The sequence below is a fragment of the Anomaloglossus baeobatrachus genome, chromosome 1 (assembly GCF_048569485.1).
Source record: "Anomaloglossus baeobatrachus isolate aAnoBae1 chromosome 1, aAnoBae1.hap1, whole genome shotgun sequence".
In the NCBI taxonomy this organism is placed as follows: Eukaryota; Metazoa; Chordata; class Amphibia; order Anura; family Aromobatidae; genus Anomaloglossus; species Anomaloglossus baeobatrachus.
Genome location: NC_134353.1, coordinates 311,991,757 through 312,013,964, shown reverse-complemented (window position 1 = coordinate 312,013,964; position 22,208 = coordinate 311,991,757). Strand labels below are relative to the sequence as shown.

General features: G+C 45.5%; 1 pseudogene; it reads left to right on the top strand.

The window, feature by feature from the left end:
• The window catches only part of LOC142297848 (uncharacterized), a 49,724-nt pseudogene extending 28,430 nt beyond the window's left edge, over positions 1-21,294 (top strand).
• Positions 21,295-22,208: the final 914 nt, after the last annotated feature.

Sequence of the window (22,208 nt, the reverse complement as noted above, 5' to 3'; positions counted from 1 at the left end):
GCTGACACGGAGACATAAAAAAGCTACATTGCAAAATAGAGGTTTTTGGTAAAGCAGATCATTCTACTGTTTACCAAAAATTAAATGAAGCCTACAAAGAAAAGAACACTGTACCTACAGTCAAATACGGGGGATGTTTAAAGATGTTTTGGGGTTGTTTTGCTGCCTCTGTCACTTGCAGTCTATCATTGACTATGTGTAAGACATCATGAAAACTAAATTTTACCAAAGGATTTTGTGTTGCAATGTAGTGCCGATGCCTCAGAAAGCTGGATTTGCTTTCTATGTCATGGTTCTCAAGTAGGACAAGGACCCCAAACAAACTTCAAAAAGCCCCCAGAAATGGATTAAAACAAAGCACTGGAGAGTACAAAAATGGCCAGCAATGCATTTGCAATCACATTTTAAACAACTTGATTTAACAATTATTAAGTAATTCAATTGTAGTGTGTTTATATCTAAAGGTATTTGAGAACAAAAACTATAATTACCAGAAATCAACAAACTAATATTAAAGGAAGGAAGAGAAAAAAGAAGAAAGAAGAGAAGAGGGAAGGGATGATGCAGAAGTTGCTCCAACATTTTAATACCATAATTGGAAGACTTGTCAGAGGAGGCTTAGTAATAATGAGAAATATAGGGTGGGATTACGAGTCTCATGAATTATGGTTGACGAAAGATCTCCAAGTGCTCCATCTTTTATAATAAGAATGGAAAAGGTTATTATAAATGGCATGTTGTTTTTCGTAATCATGGTATGTTGATATCCGGTGAATAACATCAGAGATTTGTGGTACGTTTTCTGATCTCCAATTTGCAAGAATTATTTGTTTTGTAGTTAGGGAAATATGTATTATAATTGGTTTATGTAAATGATCTATGTCTTCTAATTCAAGTGAAAGGAGAGCCATTTGTAGCTTGATTTCAATTTTTGTTTTTGTGATACGGAATATCAAATCTGACACCTCCTTCCAGAGTGCTCTAACTTTGGACACTCCTATAAAATATGGATCAAGGTTCATTGCAACTTCTCCAGCACAAGACAGAGTTTTCTTAATCTATTTTATTCAGACTCATTGAAGTGTAAATAATTGACATCATAGGTAGACCACAACTATGAGAGACAAAATGAGAAAACAAATCCAGAAAATCACCTTCTCTGATTTTGCAAGATTTTATTTGCACATTATGGTGGAAAATAATTATTTGGTCAATAACACAAGTTTGTTATTTTGTTATATATCATTTGTTGGTAATGACACAGGTCAAATATTTTCTGTAAGTCTTCACAAGGTTGGCACACACCGTTGGTGGTATGTTGGCCCATTCCTCCAAGCAGATCTCCTCTAGAGCAGTGATGTTTTGGGCCCGTCGCTGGGCAACACGGACTTTCAACTCCATCCAAAGGTTTTCTACGGGGTTGAGATCTGGAGACTGCATAGGCCACTCCAAGACCTTCATATGCTTCTTACGAAGCCACTCCTTCATTGCCCTGCCCTGAATCAGTATCATGCTGAAAGACCCAGCCATGTTTCATCTTCAATGCCCTTGCTGATGGAAGAAGGTTTGCACTCAACATCTCACAATACATGACCCCATTCATTCTTTCATGTACACGGACGGCTCAGTCATCCTGGTCCCTTTGCAGAGAAACAGCTCCAAAGCATGATGTTGCCACCCCCATGCTTCACAGTAGGTATGTTGCTCTTTGGATGCAACTCAGCATTCTGTCTCCTCCAAACATGAGTTGTGTTTCTACCAAACTGTTCTACTTTGGTTTCATCAGATCATATGACATTCTCCCAATACTCTTCTGGATAATCCAAATGCTCTCTAGCAAACATCAGAAGGGCCCGGAAATGTACTGGCATAAGTAGGGGGACACATCTGGCACTGCAGGATTTGAGTTCCTGGCGGCGTAGTGTGTTACTGACGGTAGCCTTTGTTTCGGTGGTCCCAGCTCTATGCAGGTCATTCACTAGGTCCCCCCGTGTGGTTCTGGAATTTTTGCTCACTATTCTTGTGATCATTTTGATCACACAAGGTGAGATCTTGTGTGTAGCCCCAGATTGAGAGAGATTATCAGTGGTCTTGTATGTCTTCCATTTTCTTATTATTGCTTTCACAGTTGATTTCATCACACCAAGCTGCTTGCCTATTGCATATTCAGTCTTCCCAGCCTGGTGCAGGGCTACAATTTTGTTTGTGGTGTCCTTTGACAGCTCTTTGGTTTCACCATAGTAGAGTTCAGAGTGTGACTGTTTGAAGTTGTGGACAGGTGTCTTTTAAACAGGTGCCATTACTACAGGTAATAAATGGAGGACAGAGGAGCCTCTTAAAGAAGAAGTTACAGGTCTGTGAGAGCCAGAAATCTTGCCTGTTTTTATATGACTAAATACTTATATTACACCATAATTTGCACCATAATTGTCTCTCATAGTTGTGGTCTACCTATGATGTCAGTTACAGGCCTCCCTTATCTTTTTGACTGGAGTACCTTGCACGATTGGTGGCTGACTAAATACATTTTATCCCCTGTAGATAATTTAGTGACAAAAATGTATAATTGGTGAGGAAAGGTTGAACTTAATGGACCTATGCCTTCTTTCAATCTATGTAACTATGTAGTTTGCTGGAGGAAAAAGCGCAAAATAGGGTCTTATCCAAGATTAATAATTAGGGATGAATATTGGAAAGGCTCACCTTAGCAGGTTGTGTGAGTCACAAACAACTGAAAAAGCTTATCGTACCAGCTACAGCAGTCCCATATGTATGCCAGCAATGACCAAGGCAGAAAGGGAAAAAGAATCCATATAGATGCCGCTCTGTCATGGTGAAGAAAACATCCTGGAGAAGGAGAGGGATCTCTCCGAAATGCGTAGAGAAATAAATCACTATTGACCTTCTCCTGTATGTTTTCTTCACCATGGCAGTGTAGCATCTATACCCATTTTTTCTCCCTTGGTTATTGCTAACCTATGTAACTATGTATCTCTATAATAGAAGTTATCAGTGTAGCTGGAATCCTATGGGCCCAGGTGAGCTGTTCCTTCCCCACAATCATGTTGCTAAGATACATGGGCCCCAATGACAGAGCCAAAGTCATATCTATATATATAATTGCCTTATTCTGTCTGTCTGTCTGTCTGTCTGTCTGTCTGTCTGTCATGCTCCGAAATTGTGTCCTTACGGTGACACAAAGCTGATTGGCCGCTGGGCTCGCCATGGCCCCGCCCCCCCACACGGATTGGCCTCTCGCCCCGGCTCTCTGCAGGCCCCGCCCCCCTCACGCAATGCACGCTCGCTCTGGCCCAACTGACACGGAGCTCCGATTCCCAGGTGAGTACACACACAAACATCAGATCACACTCACTCTCACACACACCTCACACATCACATCCACACACTCACAACATCCTGGGATATCGCTTGCTTCTACACCGGCTCCGTCAGGATCCCAGCAGCGCCAGACATAACCTTGCGATGCTGGGATCTTGACGGAGGCCGTGAAAGCTGGTAACCATTATAAACATCGGGTAACTAAGGTCCCTTAGTTACCCGATGTGTATCATAGTTACCAGTGTACACCGGCTCACACTCACTCTCACACACACCTCACACACACATCACATCGCATCCACACATCAAGGTCCTGCAGCTGCGGAACATACACACACATAACAGCACACACACACACATACACACACAAATCAGATCACACTCACACACACCTCACACATCACATCGCATCCACATACTCACAACATCCTGGGATATCGCTTGCTTCTCGGCGGCGATACTGTGCTGTTGTGAGCTTCCAGGACCTGCCGGGGGATCACATGGCCAGAAGCATGTGATATCCCCGGATGTTGTGAGTATCAGCGCGTATGTGCAATATCGTCAGTGTGTGTGTCTTTGTGTGTGAGTGTATGCGATCGGGTGTGTGTGAGTGTATGCGATCGGGTGTGTGTGAGTGTATGCGATCGGGTGGGGGTGTGTGGGTGTGTGTGAGTGTATGCGATCGGGTGTGTGTGAGTGTATGCGATCGGTTGTGTGTGAGTGTATGCGATCGGGTGGGTGTGTGTGGGTGTGTGTGAGTGTATGCGATCGGATCTGTGAGTGTCGGCAGAGGAGCACGGCGTGCTGGAGGAGGCTGAGAGGACAGAGGCTGATCCTGGGGAAGGCTGGGATGGGGAGGCTGATGCTGGACACGGAGAGGCTGATGCTGGGGACAGAGAAGCTGATGCTGAGGACAGAGAGGCTGATGCTGGGGACAGAGAAGCTGATGCTGGGGACAGAGAGGCTGATGCTGGGGACAGAGAGGCTGATGCTGGGGACAGAGAGGCTGATGCTGGAGACAGAGAGGCTGATGCTGGGGACAGAGAGGCTGATGCTGGGGACAGAGAGGCTGATGCTGGGGACAGAGAGGCTGATGCTGGGGACAGAGAGGCTGATGCTGGGGACAGAGGCTGATGCTGGGGACAGAGAGGCTGATGCTGGGGACAGAGAGGCTGATGCTGGGGACAGAGGCTGATGCTAGGGACAGAGAGGCTGATGCTGGGGACAGAGAGGCTGATGCTGGGGACAGAGAGGCTGATGCTGGCGACAGAGAGGCTGATGCTGGGGACAGAGAGGCTGATGCTGGGGACAGAGAGGCTGATGCTGGAGACAGAGAGGCTGATGCTGGGGACAGAGAGGCTGATGCTGGAGACAGAGAGGCTGATGCTGGGGACAGAGAGGCTGATGCTGGGAGGAGAGAGGCTGATGCTGCAGGTAGAGAGGCTGATGCTGGCGCAGCATGGCGGATGGAGCACCTTTGGGAGTGCGCAGCATGGCGGATGGAGCACGTTTGGGAGTGCGCAGCATGGCGGATGGAGCACGTTTGGGAGTGCGCAGCATGGCGGATGGAGCACGTTTGGGAGTGCGCAGCATGGCGGATGGAGCACGTTTGGGAGTGCGCAGCATGGCGGATGGAGCACGTTTGGAAATGCGCAGCATGGCGGATGGAGCACGTTTGGGAGTGCGCAGCATGGGGGATGCAGCACGATGGGGAGTGCGGAGTATGGCGGATGGAGCACGTTTGGGAGTGCGCAGCATGGAGGATGCAGCACGATGGGGAGTGCGGAGTATGGTGGATGGAGCACGTTTGGGAGTGCGCAGCATGGCGGATGGACCACGTTTGGGAGTGCGCAGCATGGCGGATGGAGCACGTTTGGGAGTGCGCAGCATGGGAGATGGAGCACGATGGGGAGTGCGCAGCATGGCGGATGGAGCACGTTTGGGAGTGCGCAGCATGGGGGATGGAGCACGATGGGGAGTGCGCAGCATGGGGGATGGAGCACGTTTGGGAGTGCGCAGCATGGCGGATGGAGCACGTTTGGGAGTGCGCAGGATGGGAGATGGAGCACGATGGGGGGTGCGCAGCATATGGGATGGAGCACGATGGGGAGTGCGCTGCATGGGGGATGGAGCACGATGGGAAGTGCACACCTCCCCCCAACACACACACACACACGCGCGCACTGCACAACACACCACACCACACACACACACTGGGAACCACAAACAACTGCCCTACACAGACACCCACACACACAGACAACGCTGCACACACAAATATACGCACATACCGCACAACACGCACATTGCACAAAACATACCTCCCCCAAAACACACCACACACACACAAACTGCGCAACACACACACAACGCTACAGACACACAGCGCTCCACAAACAACGCAACACACAAACAACACCGCTCTCACCCCCCATCACACCCAGACAACACCCAGAACATGTACAGCGCCCTACACAAACACTTGGTAACTACACACAACAACATCTATATATATATATATATATATATATAACAAAAATCATACATGAACTACACAATACGTAAATTCTAGAATACCCGATGCGTAGAATCGGGCCACCTTCTAGTAATATAGATATATGTCTTACAGAAAATGCAGCAATAAGATCATTTTTTTAGCTAACACTACTAAATAATAGTCATACAGTTACCAAATAACAAATATTATGATCGCAATTATGTTACTGATCAAACTTCACTAAACTAAGACTTACAGTATATACAGTGGGGAAAATAAGTATTTGATACACTGCCGATTTTGCACATTTCCCCATGTACAAAGAATGGAGACTGTAATTTTTATCATAGGTACACTTTAACTGTGACAGACAAAGTTCCACCAAAAAATCCAGAAAATCATGATTTTTAAATAATTAATTTGCATTTTATTGCATGAAATAAGTATTTGATCACCTACCAACCAACAAGAATTCTGGTTCACATACACCTGTTATTTTTTCTTTAAGAAGCCCTCCTACTCTGCACTCATTACCTGTATTAATTGCACCTGTTTGAATTCATTAATTGTATAAAAGACACCTGCTCACACACTCAATCAATCACACTCCAACCACACCACCATGTCCAAGACCAAAGAGCTGTCTAGGGACACCATGGACCAAATAGTAGACCTCCACAAGGCTGGCATGAGCTACAGGATAATAGGCAATTAGCTGGGTGAGAAGACCACAACTGTTGATGAAATTATTAGAAAATTAAAGAAACACAAATCGACTGTCAATCTTACTAGGTCTGGGGCTCCATGTAAGATCTTGCCTCATGAGGTAATGGTGATTTGGAGAAAGGTCAAGAAGCAGCTTAAAACTACACAAGATGACCTGGTCAATGATCTGAAGAGAGCTGGGACCACAGTCACAAAGATTACTGTTAGTAACACACTACGCCATCATGGATTTAAATCCTGCAGGACACTCAAGGTTTTCATACTCATGCCAGCAAATGTCCAGGTCCCGTTTGAAGTTCGCCAATGACCATCTGGATGATCAAGAGGTAGCATGGGAGAAGGTATGTGGTCAGGTAAGACCAAAATAGAACTTTTTGGTATTAATGCCACCTGCCATGTTTGGAGGAAAAAGAAACAGGAGTACAACCCAAAGAGCACCGTCCCAACCATGAAGCATGGGGGTGGAAACATCATACTTTGAGGGTGCTTTTCGCCAAACGAACAGTATGACTGCCTTGTATTGAAATGAAGATAACAAGATTTTGGTCAGCAATCTTCTTCCATCAGTAAGAACATTAAACATGGGTCATCGCTGGGTCTTCCAGCATTTAAATAACCCGAAATACACAGACAGGGCAACTAAGGAGTGGCATCCGTAGGAAAAGTTTCCAGGTCTAGGAGTGACCTAGCCAGTCTCCAGACCTGACCCCAATAGAAAATCTTTGGAAGAAGCTGAAACTCAATGTTGCACAGTGACAACCTGAAAGATCTGGACAAGATCTGTATGGAGAAGTGAGCCAAAATCCCTGCTGTAGTGTGTGCAAACTTGGTCAAGACCTACAGGAAACATCTGACCTTTATAATTGCAATTGTTCCTGTAGCAAATAATAAGTTCAGTTTTCTATTGTATCAAATACTTATTTCATGCAATAAAATGCAAATTAATTATTTAAAAATCATACAATGTGATTTTCTGAAATTTTAAGTGTACCTACGATAATAATTACAGACCTCTCCTTTCTTTGTAGGTGGGAAAACATGCAAAATTGACAGTGTATCAACTACTTATTTTCCCTACTGAACATATTAAATATAATATATTTTATACAGTATGTACCGAGGAAAAAATAATGCCACCCCACCATGACTGTATATTACCACTACATCGTTTCTGAATATATAATAATAATAAGTTTTATTTCTATAGCGCTAACATATTCCGCAGCGCTTTACAATTCAAAGGGGACATATGAGACAATACAAAATAACAAAATTAAGATACCAGGAGGAGTGAGAGCCCTGCTCGTAATCTTACAGTCTATGAGGAGATAGGGGAGACACAAAAGGTGAATGGTGGAAGAAAAGCTTGTTATATATGGTCCAGCCATCAATTTAATAGGGTATTCAAAACCAGCTCCATGAACCCGTCATCGACCAGAATTTATACAGGTACAGGGGACAATAATTGGAAATACATTTTATTGAAGGGCAGAAAGGGACTAGATTAGATCAGGGCAGTGAGGTGATAGGCTAGTCTAAAGAAATGCGTTTTTAGAGCCCAATTAAAGGTGTGGATGCTGTGAATTATTCAGATTGCAAAGGCGCAGCTCATGAGAAATCTTGAAGACGGGAGTGGGAGGTTCGAATTGTTGAGGATGTCAGTCTTAGTTCATTAGCAGAGCGGAGGGCACGGGTGGGGTGATAGGCAGAGATGAGGGAGGAGATGTAGGGTGGTGCAGAACCGTGGAGAGCTTTGTGAGTGAGAGTGATAAGTTTATGTTGGATTCTGTAGCAGATAGGCAACCAGTGCAATGACTGGCAAAGAGCAGAGGCATCAGTGAAGCGGTTGCAGAGGAAAATGATCCTGGCTGCAGCATTCAGAATGGATTGGAGAGGGGAGAGTTTAGTAACAGGGAGACCAATTAATAAAGAATTACAATAATTCAGGCGAGAATGAATAAGAGCGACAGTAAGAATTTTTGCAGAGTCAACGGTAAGAAAAGGTCAAATTCTAGAGATGTTTTTGAGGTGGAATTGACAAGAACGAACAAGTGAAGGAATGTGGGGAGTGAAGGCGAGATCGGAGTCAAACATACCCCCAAGACAGCGAGCGTGCTGCTGGCGCGTAATGGTAGAGCCACACACAGAAATGGTAATATTGGGTTTCGGAAGGTTAGGAGAGGGAGGAAACAGAAGACGTTCAGTTTTTGATAGGCTCAGTATTAGATAGAGGGAGGACATGATGTTGGAGACAGCGGACACACAATCGGTAGTATTTTGTAATAGTGCAGGGGTGATGTCAGGAGAAGATGTGTACAGTTAGGTGTCATCAGCATAGAGATGGTACTGGAAACCAAATCTGCTGATTGTTTGTCCAATAGGGCTGTGTATAGAGAGAAAAGGAGGGGGCCGAGGACTGAACCCTGAGGAACCTCGACCGTAAGGGGAAGAGGAGAGGAAGAGGATCCGGCAAAGGATACAGTGAATGAGCGGTCAGAGAGGTAAGAGGAGAACCAAGAAAGAATGGTGTCCTTGAGCCCAATAAAGCGGAGCATAGTGAGGAGGAGCTGGTGATCCACAGTATCGAATGCAGCAGAGAGATCCAGAAGGATCAGTAGGGAGTAGTGACCATTAGATTTAGCTGTTAGTAAATCATTAGAGACTTTAGTAAGAGCAGTTTCAGTAGAATGTAAGCAGCAGAAACCGGATTGTAGAGGGTCGAGGAGAGAATTTTCTGACAGATAGCGAATTAGACGGGAGTGGACCAGGCGTTCCAAGAGTTTTGAGATGAATGGGAGATTAGAGACAGGTCTGTAGTTAGCGGCACAATTTTAGTCCAGGGATGTTTTTTTAAGTAATGGGTGTATGCTGGCATGTTTGAAGGAGGAGGGTGTCATACCCTCCGTTGCAAGGTTGGAGCGAGCCCTAGGCTATCACTAAGGCTATTTAGATCACAGCCCCAAATAGGGGTTTGTGTTCTGTATATTATGTTTCATCTACCTCTCACTGACTTACATATTCAGTCCTGTTTGTAGTCCCTGTACTTATTTACCCTATTGGATGAGTTATTGTTCACTATGGTGTTTTTTCTCTTGGGTATTTTAAATGATAAAAAATTATTTGTTAACCTTGTTTATGCAATCCCGTATGCATTGTACTTGTTAAATTTGATGGCCTCTCTACTCTTCCTCCAGACTGTGGGACCTTGATTTCCAAATGAAATGCAAAATTTACTTTTATCTGAAAACAACACCTTGGCCCACGTAAGACGCTTGTGGAATTGTCTATTGGTCATGAGTGGCTTGACACAATGAATGCAACAGTTGTAGCCCATGTCCTGGATATGTCTGTGTGTGGTGTCTCTTGAAGCACTGACTCCAGCAGCAGTTCATTCCTTGTGAATCTCCCCCAAATGTTTGAATGGCTTTTTCTTAGCAATCCTGTCAAGGCTGCAGTTATCCCGTGTTCTTGTCCTCCTTTTTCTACCACACTGTCATGATCCAGGCCGGCTTTTCCCTGCTGCTGATTACATCCAGCTCTGACCTGGTCATGTCAGGGGTTAACTTCCCTTGCCTCATTCTGGATCCCAGGATGCTATATATTGCATCTCTACCTATGGCTCAGTGCCAGTGATATTTCTGCCTTGCAGCTTGTATACTGGCTCTGGTGAGTGTTCCTGATCTGTTCTACCTCCCTGATACTGTGTCCTGACTTTGACCCTTCCCTGTTTGTCTGCCTGTCCCAGCCCCTGACTTCCCTCTCCTGTCTGTTGTTTGTGTTTCCCTCTGCATACTGATCTCCAGGCTTCTGACTCGGTTCTGCTTTCTGACTTTGATATTGATCCTCCCTTTGCAGTGACTTGACTTTCCTGGCTAGACCCTGACTATTTGACTACTCTTTTGCTCCCTGGTGATTCGGCTGTTAACATTGCTGAAGTTACTATGCTATACTTCAGCTGCCTTTCCGTTACAGTGTTTCTTTATCTCTCCTTCACTACTCTGCGGCCACCTAGTGGGGATTACGCTGTACTGCGTCTTACTAGCCTTTGTACAGCGTGACACACATTTTCCTTCCACTCAACTTTCCATTAATATGTTTGGCTATAGCACTCTGTGAACAACCAGCTTTTTTAGCAATGACCTTTTGTGGCTTACCCTCCTTGTGGAGTGTGTCAATGGCTGCCTTCTGGACATCTGTCAAGTCAGCAGTCTTCCCCATGATTGTGCAGCCTATTGAACCAAACTAAGGGACTATTTTAAATGCTTAGGAAGCCTTTGCAGGTGTTTTGTGGTAATTATTTTAATTTTCTGAGATAATGACTTTTGGGTTTTCATTGGCTGCAAGCCATATTCATCAACATTAACAGAAATAAACACTTGAAATAGATCACTCTGTTTGTAATGAAACTATATAAAATATGTTTCACTTTTTGTATTAAATTACTGAAATAAATTAACTTTTTGATGATATTCTAATTTATTGAGATGCACTTGTATGTGTAAGGGAACCAAAACAGGGAACATTATACTTACAGTTACTACTTTAGCTTTTCCAAAACTTTTTGAAAAAATATACTTTTTTATAGTTTTAGTGTTTTAGATCTATTGCAACTGTTTTCCAAACAATTTAGACATGGAATAATAATGTGATATAAAAGCAAAAATTACATTTTACCTTTCGTATCTGTAAACCTTAAGTGCAGCAAAGTACAGTAATGGACAGGAACATAAACAATGTGACAAACATATTTTCATGTCTAGATTCCTCAGGCAAAGTGACAGCAATTACTAAAATGCCATGCGTGACTAGCGCAAATTACAATCAACCTTTTACCTTATTGCATATATTATTTCTCAGTATTATCCACAGAGAGAAATTATCTAGTTTTTTTATACAACATATTCTCTGTAAAACTTGCTGTTAGAAAAAAAAGCTGTAAATAATGGTTTCTTCATATGTGGGGAATAAACAATACAGATTATAAGAGAATTACATTTAAAAGCAGTAAGCCTCTGGTCATCAGACGTCATGCCATTTGCAAGGAAGTACTTGTGAAAAAGTTGAGCACAATAAGTTCCTGTGGGACATGCTTTGTAATTGGTGTTCTTTGCTACCCACGCTAATGGAACGGACTTCTAATCGTAGGTGTAGAAACACCTGATGTTCAAGCAGCATAAAAATAATACAAAGTATTGTATGAAGAGTAAATTGTTTTCATGAAAGCAAAGACCTCTACAGTGTTAATCTACACTATTAGGAGGTTACCCTGTCATAGAGCTGTAGCAGATCTTAGCTTCAAATGTATAATTATACATTCTGTAAGTTCATTTAAAACTTTAATCTTTTACTAATGAGCCAAATGAAGGCAAAACAGGCCGCTATGAGATACCGGCAATACAGACGAGCAGATCGAATCTAGGTGAATAGGATATGTGCAGATTTTTTGGGAATTCAAGGAATTTGCAATTTGCTTTACATTAATCACCAAAAACGGCAATCATCATTTTGCAGAATGCATTTGAGGGGAATATGGATAGTGAGAGAACATCACAGTGCACTGCTTACTAATAGAGATAAGGAGAGAAAGCTATAAAAAGTGACATTTGATTTACAGATATTGTAAAACAGCAGTGACGTAGATGTGTATAATGTGTGAAGAAAGGAGAACTATACAGAAATTTAGTTGATAGGAGAGAGAGTAATGTAAAGGCCCCATCACACACAATGAGATCGCTAACGAGATCGTTGCTGAGTCACAGTTTCTGTAACGTAGCAACGATCTCGCCAGCAATCTCGTTATGTGTGACACCTACCAGCGATCAGGCCCATGCTGTCAGATCGCTAGTTGTTGCCGAATGGTCCGGACCATTTTCTTCAAAGGCGATGTCCTGCTGGACAAGACGCATCGCTGTGTTTGACACCTACCAACAACCTCCTAACAGGGTCCCACCGCCGTCGAGATCATTATACAGGTCGCTCATCGTTACTGCGGCGTATGTAAGGTCTAACTGTGTGACATCTCAACAGCGACCTCCCAGCGACTTACCAGCGATCCTTATCAGGTTGTATCATTGTCGGGATTGCTGGTAAGTCGTTGTGTGTGACTGGGCCTTCAGAGCTAGTGACACAGTGATTATAGTGTAGATGGCATTTGCTGCTCCATTTCAGCTACATGTTTTCATTTATTTTATTTTTTCATTCTTCATGCAGAAGCAAATCAACCATATTGCTGAAAGTTAAAAACAAATTCCAAGTGAAAACAAAGAAAGGAGCAGGAGCACATGCTGGTATACTTGCAGTGTGTAAGAGCACTGTGGCCATATCACAGGCAAAACTCAAGAAAAAAAAAAAAACACAACAAAGTGAGCATATACAATGTAGTAAGTAAATAAGTAAATAGTACCCTGATATCATGGTGTGTGATGGGATAACCGGGGCCGGAGCTCCTAAACTTGCCCTCAGACTAGGGGACCCTAGCTGACCCTGATCCCAGAGATACGTCTAATGGTAATGTATAGGCCGCCTTCCTTACCCTGCTCCTGAACAGCCCTGATGTAATTCCCCCCTCTTTCTCACCCCAGGGGAGGGCTGGGACAGGAGTGGTAAAACCCACAGATTAGGACAAACACAGGAAACCAAAATCTAATCAAACAGCATGATCAAACAGAGGTATTAGACAACAAGTGATAACGAGGACAATAACAACAAGAAGGAAATAACAAAATGACAAGAGAACTCCACAACAAGACCACTCACAAAGCAATATAATTACCAGCAGGACTGGGATACAACAGCATACGGACTGGTGTAGCTAAAGCTATAGTCGGCATGGGAACACAGGCTCCTTCATCATAAAAAAGCAGGGAGTGACTTTGATAGGTCTCCCACAACATGTGATTTATGAAGTAACCAAAGGACTAACAGAAATTAACTCCTGCATGCCCAATCACTAATGAGAACACACTGGTCGATGCCCGAGCCTATCTGTGTAACTCAGAAGCATCCAAGGAGGCATAGCGAGAAGTATCAGACCCTGCAATGTGAACAGCATCAGAAGCAGCTCAGAGAGTTTAGAGCCAAACACCATGTGACATCTATGTTAATTATATGTACATTTACTATTTAGTGATTTACTGACAGGTTATAGGCTCATTCTTTTTTTTTCTCTTGGGTTCTGTCTGTGAAGTGGCTGACAGAGGTGTATAGCGGTACTATTTTTATTTATATATTACTTTTTTTATCTCATTTATTCCTTCTTTTTTTGTTAGATGTATGATGAAAAGACAATTTTTGCTGTATTTTTTTGGTTTTATTTTTTTATGGTATTCACTGAATGGGCTAAATGGTGTGATAGTTTTATAGGTTAGGATATTCCAGACATGAGGATACCAAATATCTTTACTTTTTCTGTTTTTGTTTTTACATAAATATAAGTACTGATGATTATAATATTTGTCATATTTTTTCACAACTCACATTTTGCATCCAATATTTATTGGTTTCCTCAGGGGAAATGTTCAGCTTCCTATCACACTGGTCCTTAAATATCCTAAAGTAAGTGGTCATGTGACTGAAAAAGCCAATGAAATCCCAATCAATGGGAATCCACTTCCCACCAATACAAGCCCTTAACCCCTTCATCTTCCAGCCTGTTTTCACCTTCCTCACCAAGGCAATTCTGACCAGTGTCACTTTATCATGTTAGAACTCTGGAACGCTTCAACATATTCAAGTGATTCTGAGACAGTTTTTTCATAACATATTGTAGTTCATGATATTGGTAAATTTAAGACAACAATTGTTTTGCGTAACTTTGTAAAAATATTGGAAGTTTGGAGAAAATGTTGAAAATTTTGCAATCTTCAAATTTTGAATTTTGATGCCCTTATTTCTGAGAGTTGTGTCACACAAAATAGTTAATAAAAGGCAATGACTATATCTTCTTTACATCAGCACGATTTTTGAATCATAATTTTATTAGGAAGTTAGAAGCGTTAAAATGTTATCAATCACGCGTGTATGTATGTACATACATACATACATACATACACACATACACACACACACACACACACACACACACACACACACACACACACACTGGCACCTGCACCCCTAATTAAACTATTTTTAAAGAAAAGGTGATAGCAGCAAGTAAAATAGCAGATGCACTCCTGTCAATAGTATAAAATAAGACAATAGATAAAAAAGAGGGGATTTACTGTGCCAATACCTTCTCTAATAACTAAATGTACTCACAAAACAACTGACTAAATCAAAAATGAGTCACAGGGAGCCAAAAACATACACAGCAATACATTGCTTAAGGTTTGATTAATAGTAAATCACTCACATTTGTTGCTGAAACTTATGAAAAAACTGCCAAATTACAGAGCAATAGAAAACTACTTTCTGTGCTTACCACATTGACTGCTGAAGCACAGACCAATGAGCTGCAGCGAGATTATGTGCCAGACAGGTTAATTATCCCATATAGGTAAATGTCAGGTCTCGGGGGTAGTAGTAGCTGCTTGGTCCGCAGTAGAGCAATCGATGCGGTAGGCAATTCCAGCAGTAGATCCAGCGGTAGAGGTATGACAAAATAAGTACACAGTATACTGATGAACTTTTGCAAATAACAGCAATCACCACATGTTGTAATTGAAAAATCTGAAAAATATATAGACTACTTGCAAGATAACCTCGGCTTTGCTCACTGAAAATGATATGTTCAATTGTTTGTTACGCTTGCGAAGGTTAAATTTTCAGTTTCAACTTGAAGTTGACATTTTTAGTGTTTAACACTTGCTTTTTTCAACTCATCTTTTTTGTTAATTTGGCGTTAATAGTTGATCATTTTTACAAATTTGTCCTAAAACTAAGGTGAACAACAACTACTTTTTGAACATTTTTTTTAAATGTTAAAATTTACTCTTTTTGTACAACCACGTTAAAAAAATTAAGAAAGGGACTGCATAAGAAGCCACATTTGCATGTTTCTTTTGTTTACTTCATATCCATATGTCATGGAACAGCAAACATATACACAAGAAACCCACATGGTGAGCTGCAACACATGGTACATGTTCACAGATCTATCAGAGAAAAAGGACAACTTCCCCTCTACAAATGCAAACTAGTGGCCCTTTTACCCTGTTTCCCCAAAAATAAGACACTGTCTTATATTTTTTTTTGTGCCCTGAATAAAGCACTAGATCTTATTTTCAGGGGGTGCCTTATTCTTGAGGAGACATGGTTGGGGGTACAAAAAGCACATCCCCCTTCTCAGGATCGTCATACTTACATGCCCCGGACATCTGTATGGCTCCTAGATCTCCCTGTGATCTCCCAGCAGTTGTGCTACATGCCTCCCCTGCGTCTGGCTGACACTCGCATAGATCACATCACACTCACTCATACTGAGACAGACACACACACACACACATCAGATTCCACATTATTGCTCCCTGTGATCTCCCAGCAGCTGTGCTCCCCTACATCTTGGAACTCTGCCTGGTCTCTCGAGACAGTCGCTACACCTTCCACTGGAGAAGGAACAATCATCAGCCCCTGCTCCAGTGATGGCAGTCCAGTCTCCAACATCATCAGAAGCCGCAGAGGAGGCCGCCACCAGTGCTGACGGCTACCCGCAGGTACTGTGCCCAGACACTGAAAAGGGAATTGCAGTTCTGATTCCAAAATCAGAATGAGTACCGCATGCAGGGGGTGAGTTCGTCCGCATTGTCCTAACGCAATATACGGTGTCCAGCATCGGGGCACCAAAGCCGGAGCAGCCTGTGTGCCAACCTGCTGTGGTTCCCTTCCCAGCCCCCACATCTGCGTCAGCACCTGCATCCCAGCTGCCACCTGGAGGCAGTGGGGGTGTGCGTACCCAGTGCACCCAGACCTCGTGTGCTGATCTTATGAGGCCAGATGGTCAAGATGGCCCCCTTATTGAATGGTGGAAGCGGAACCAGGCTATCTTAGCAGTTAAAATGTTGTTGTTTTAAGTGTGCATTTGCTATTTTCCTTTAAATGAAAAATCTGCATAATCTGAAAAATGTTTGAAATATGTTGAATAATCTTGGAACAGTAACCTGATTAACCTGTTTGAAAAGTTAGTTTAAATATGGACCACGGCTCCCAGTATGTATGCCTCCCAGAGTAAGGTAGGAAGGTTGGAGGAAAGGTCTGGGATAAAGAAGGCCCAGACCTGGTCACCACAAGGACCGGTGACCTGCCTCCTCAAAGGGTTTTGGGAAACCAGGACCTTTTTGGGTGGTGGATTGATGGGGGGATGCTCAAAGTTTGCAACCTTTAATTGAATTGCCTCCCCTTCGTGGGAAGAATGTTATGTAAACTATTTAACTTTTTCTATTCCGGTTACAATAAAACTCTATTTTGCTTACAGCCTGAGGACGTGCTGTGTTTAACCAAGGGGGAGTATAGTGCCTCTAAGACACTCAGGGCACTACAAAAAACTGCATCGTCTTGGGGATGCAGAACCTACCCCCTGGGACCTGGAGTACCGGTGCCGATACCACCAAAGCACAACCAAAATCCCAGTTCTCCACACCACACCAGGCATAGAGGGTTAACCATGTAAGGGGATGGTCACCATGGAAAGGAACAAGTCCCTGGGATTAGCCAATCTGGTGGGAGGGGTCAGCAGTCAGTGAGGGGAGAGTCTAGAAAGTGTGACACACAGGAAAGGTGTGTGGATGTGCCTGAGCTGGGTCCGTGTAGCCGTAACCCGGGGGCACAGGAGAGAGGTTGCTAGGTCGGGTACCGGAGATACCGCTGGGACTCGTGACTCGCCCACCCCAGGGCCATGGGACACCCGGTGCCGGGCCGGACTAGTCCGGGGGTCATCAGTGGTGGCGGGGCCCGACTCCGTGGCCCTGGTGGGTGTCAGTTAAATATGGCTGGTGAATTAGGGTTTGAATAAAGTTTGTGTTCGTGACGCCACCTGTGGTTTACGGCTATTAAGCTGCCGCTGCTGTGTAAGGCCTCCGGGGTGATGAAGTGGCAGCAATGGTGGTACGGCTCCCCACAGGTGCAGATGAAATAACAGAGGCAAACCAAGGGTGCAGTTCAAGTTGTTTACTCACAGTTCCTGGTAGGTGTACACTGGGGCCTCTGGACTGCTGAGACCCACTGTCAGGGACCTCCGCCGATCCTGGGTAATTTCTGGAGTAAAAGCCGGTACCCTTCTCTCAAGTGTTTCTGTCTGCAGCTGTCTCCTTAAACCTTGCCTTTGTAGGATGAACCTGGCTCGGCCTCCACAACAGCGTCCAGGCTGGGGGGTCACCTGTCGGATGATTATCCCCTTTCCAGAGGTTCTGCGGTGGGCTGTGGCCCGGGGAGTTTACAACTTTCCCTGGGCCTCGGTTTTTACTGTTTGGAGATGATTTTGCACTCCTCCGGTTTCTAGGGACCGTCCCCTGTTGCAGCTTGATCCCTCCACCGATGTTCCTGTGGAACAGGCCACCATAGCTCAACAGCTATCCGTGGCCCTGGAATCCCTTCTTCTCTCTGCTTGGTGTCACCTGGACCCTCTGAGTCCCAGGATCTTCATCAGGAAGCGTCTCTTTCCTTCCTTAGCTAATGACTGACTAGAGCTGTCTTTCCTTCTCCTCTTCTCATCTGCCTCCTGCAGACCTCCTCCTCCTCCTTCCCTCTCTCTCAGACTACTCAAACTTGACCTTCCTTTCTCTGACTGCACTCTGGTGGCTCCTCCCACCTCCCCAGTTGCTAAGCTGTACCCTATAGGAGCAGGGATGGGTCTTACGGCCCCTCCCAGCATGCAGCATGGGAGGGTTGCTGCCACTATCCCTGGTCCCAGTGTGTACCTAACAATGGGTGTAGTGTAGATTTACCAGGGGACCGGCGTTGACTCCTTTCCTCACCCAGAATGGGGCATCACACCATTGGATGGAGTGCAATGTCCTGTGGCGACGGAAGCCTCAGGGGCGCCACACTCCCCCACAGTGAATCCCAGCACGCCCTCGGGCTGAAAAACAACAGAAAATGTGGAAAGAAACTGCAAAAACATTTTTGGTATGCATACATAAAACAATAAAACTTTTCTTCCCTTTATGGGAGGCACAGGTACTTAAACGTTGCAAACTTTCTTATAAAGAAACTCTAAATGTGCACTTCCAGTCCATTGCACGGTTTGGGCACATCCCCCATAATTCTGGTAGGGGGCACAACAGGTGCAACTATTTACATCTTGGCTACAACAAGTCCAGTAGCCTGGCAGTTCATTCAACCTCTTAGGCTAAAAAGGGCAAAGACCAAACCAGCCACTAAGTCCAGTGGCCTGGTTACACAGGACACATTACATTCACATTCACCGGGGACCACATTCCAGTCCAGTGGCCCGGTAACACATACACATGGGGGGTGACATCTTCAAAATGTACACGGGGCAATAAGGCAGGAAAGGGTGTCGTCTTCAAAAAGAACATTAGGGCAGAACAAAAGGGACATCTTCACAAAGGATGAGGGGCAGACGGGGCTATATACAGTTCAGCATCTTCTCTTCACTTTCACTCTTCATTGCTGGGGTCCTTGGGGTCCCGCTTTGGCAGGGCCCTAGGCAGCATGTAGGCCATGGAGATCCTGGTCTGCATCTCCTGAGTGGCTGTAGCAGGCCTGCTGCAAAGTTCTGCGGCCTGGGCCTGCTCTGAGGTAGTGCTGCTGGTGGGGGCGATACTGCACGCTGGCATAGTGCGGCGCCACTCCGGTTCTTCTGGGGCTGCCTCCTTGTCTTGGCGGGCTGCGCCTGGCATGGCGGCGGCCTGGGTTGGAGTCGCTGCTGTGACCGGTTCTTGATGGGCCGCACCTGGCGTGGCTGCGGCCTGGGCTTGGCGGGCCGAGCCTGGCGTGGCTGCGGCCTGGCTCAGCGTCACTCCTGCGGTGTGGATTAACATCACTGCTGTGGCGGGATCTTGCTTGGCCGAGCGGGGTTTCGCTGGTAGGTGTACACTGGGGCCTCTGGACTGCTGAGACCCACTGTCAGGGACCTCCGCCGATCCTGGGTAATTTCTGGAGTAAAAGCCGGTACCCTTCTCTCAAGTGTCTCTGTCTGCAGCTGTCTCCTTAAACCTTGCCTTTGTAGGATGAACCTGGCTCGGCCTCCACAACAGCGTCCAGGCTGGGGGGTCACCTGTCGGATGATTATCCCCTTTCTAGAGGTTCTGCGGTGGGCTGTGGCCCGGGGAGTTTACAACTTTCCCTGGGCCTCGGTTTTTACTGTTTGGAGATGATTTTTCTAGGGACCGTCCCCTGTTGCAGCTTGATCCCTCCACCGATGTTCCTGTGGAACAGGCCACCACAGCTCAACAGCTATCCGTGGCCCTGGAATCCCTTCTTCTCTCTGCTTGGTGTCACCTGGACCCTCTGAGTCCCAGAATCTTCACCAGGAAGCGTCTCTTTCCTTCCTTAGCTCCTGACTGACTAGAGCTGTCTTTCCTTCTCCCCTTCTCGTCTGCCTCCTGCAGACCTCCTCCTCCTCCTTCCCTCTCTCTCAGACTACTCAAACTTGACCTTCCTTTCTCCGACTGCACTCTGGTGGCTCCTCCCACCTCCCCAGTTGCTAAGCTGTACCCGATAGGAGCAGGGATGGGTCTTACGGCCCCTCCCAGCATGCAGCATGGGAGGGTTGCTGCCACTATCCCTGGTCCCAGTGTGTACCTAACAATGGGTGTAGTGTAGATTTACCAGGGGACCGGCGTTCACTCCTTTCCTTACCCAGAATGGGGCATCACACCGCTGGATGGGGTGCAATGTCCTGTGGCGACGGGAGCCTCAGGGGCACCACACTCGCACGTGGCACAGGGCCCTAGATCAGGCGCCAGTTCTACACGACTTGATAAATATCTGCCCGGTGAGGACACCTTCACGGACTTCACCGAACCAAATAATCTAGGGGCATCAGCAGTAAACTAGGATCGAGGTTCGGACACTTACCTCCCCACAGGGTCCGCACTGCCTGCAGTACGGAGAAGGGCCCCAAACGCTCCATGCTACAGGGACCCAACCAACAGAGAGTGCTGGGGACAGAGCAACCTGGGTCACTACATTAGCACTGATACTCCAAGGGACCTGAACCAGTAATTCAAAGGCATGAGTGAGTAGAGACTGTTAAAGACAACCTGGTGTGGTCTCCGTTATTGCCCCTTATTATCTCCCAGGCACGGCCCTACCTGCGGAGGACCTAACAGCATTGCTGCAATCACCACCAGCTCTGGGAGTACCCACATTTAGCAGAGGCGGTTCTTCATCCTTAACCACAACCCACAGGTGGGGTCACATGACATTAACTATTATCTCCCCTGTAAATAATTCCCCCCTTACAAAAGGGGCCCAGGGCACGGAACCGGGCAACGGCCACCAAAGTGACATCCCTAACGGTATATTCTGCCTGTGACCAAGTACCCCATTCCCTGGGAGCTACACTGTTCACCGTCTGATATGTGATGTACTAACAAAGTGGAACTCTACCTTGCATATGCAGGAGAGACTGTGCGAGCACCAACATGGTCAGCGCAGATGAAGCCACAATCAGCGTCACTATACCAACCTTATGCCTGCTGCAAGCAACTATTGAGTCCATGATGCAGGAGAGGGAGAAGACGAAGGAACATATAACATTAACTCCAACATCAGGCCCTGAAGGTGGTACAGTTTTGGAGGATGAGGATGATTATGATGAGGAGAACTAAGATGAACCGTGTTCCCAGCAGGGTGGTACGCTAAGCAAGTCACGGGCATCATTACATTACACCTCCCACTGAGGACAGCTTGTTGACTATTGGCAGCCTAGCACACATGAGCCAATTCATGCTGCTGTGCCTGAAGGCGACAGCCGAGTTGCCAGGATTGTAAACAATCATGAGTACTGGTTGGCCACCCTGCTGGGTCCCCGCTACAAGGACAACATAGCATCATTAATTCCATCCATGGAACAGGACAGCAAGATGCAGGAATACAATGCTGCATTGGTGCAGGCACTAAGTACAGCATTTCCACCTGACACTGAGGAGTCAGCAGAAGAATGAGGAAAAGAAGCAAGGCACCAAAGCAGTTTGGGAACTCGCACCATGTCTCCAGGCAGGGCTGGCCTGACCGAGTTTTGGCAAAAGTTCATGAACACACCAAAATATCGGGCACCAACATGTAGTACAGCGCCAACCAGCAGGGGGCAACATTTTCAGAACATGGTGCAAGACTACATATCCACGCACCTTGAGGTACAATCTAATGGGTCTGCCCCTTTTAACTTTTGGGTCTCGAAATTGGACACCTGGCCCGAGCTTGCCCTTTATGCCTTTGAGGTGCTGGCCTGCCCTCCGGCAAGTGTTATATCCGAATGTGTGTTCAGCACGGCAGGGAGTCATAACAGACAAGCGCACATGTCTGTCCACAGCCAATGTGGGAACATTGACTTTCCTTAAAATGAACCAGGCATGGATCGCACAGGACTTTTCGCTACATTTGGATGACTAGAGAACTATAACAGCCACACACAGCACACACAGCCATAATTAGACTTTAGTTCATATTACTGTTATTTTGGTGTGTCCCCAAATTTGAACCAACCCCCCCGCGACCCACAAAAAAACTTTTTCTGTATCTC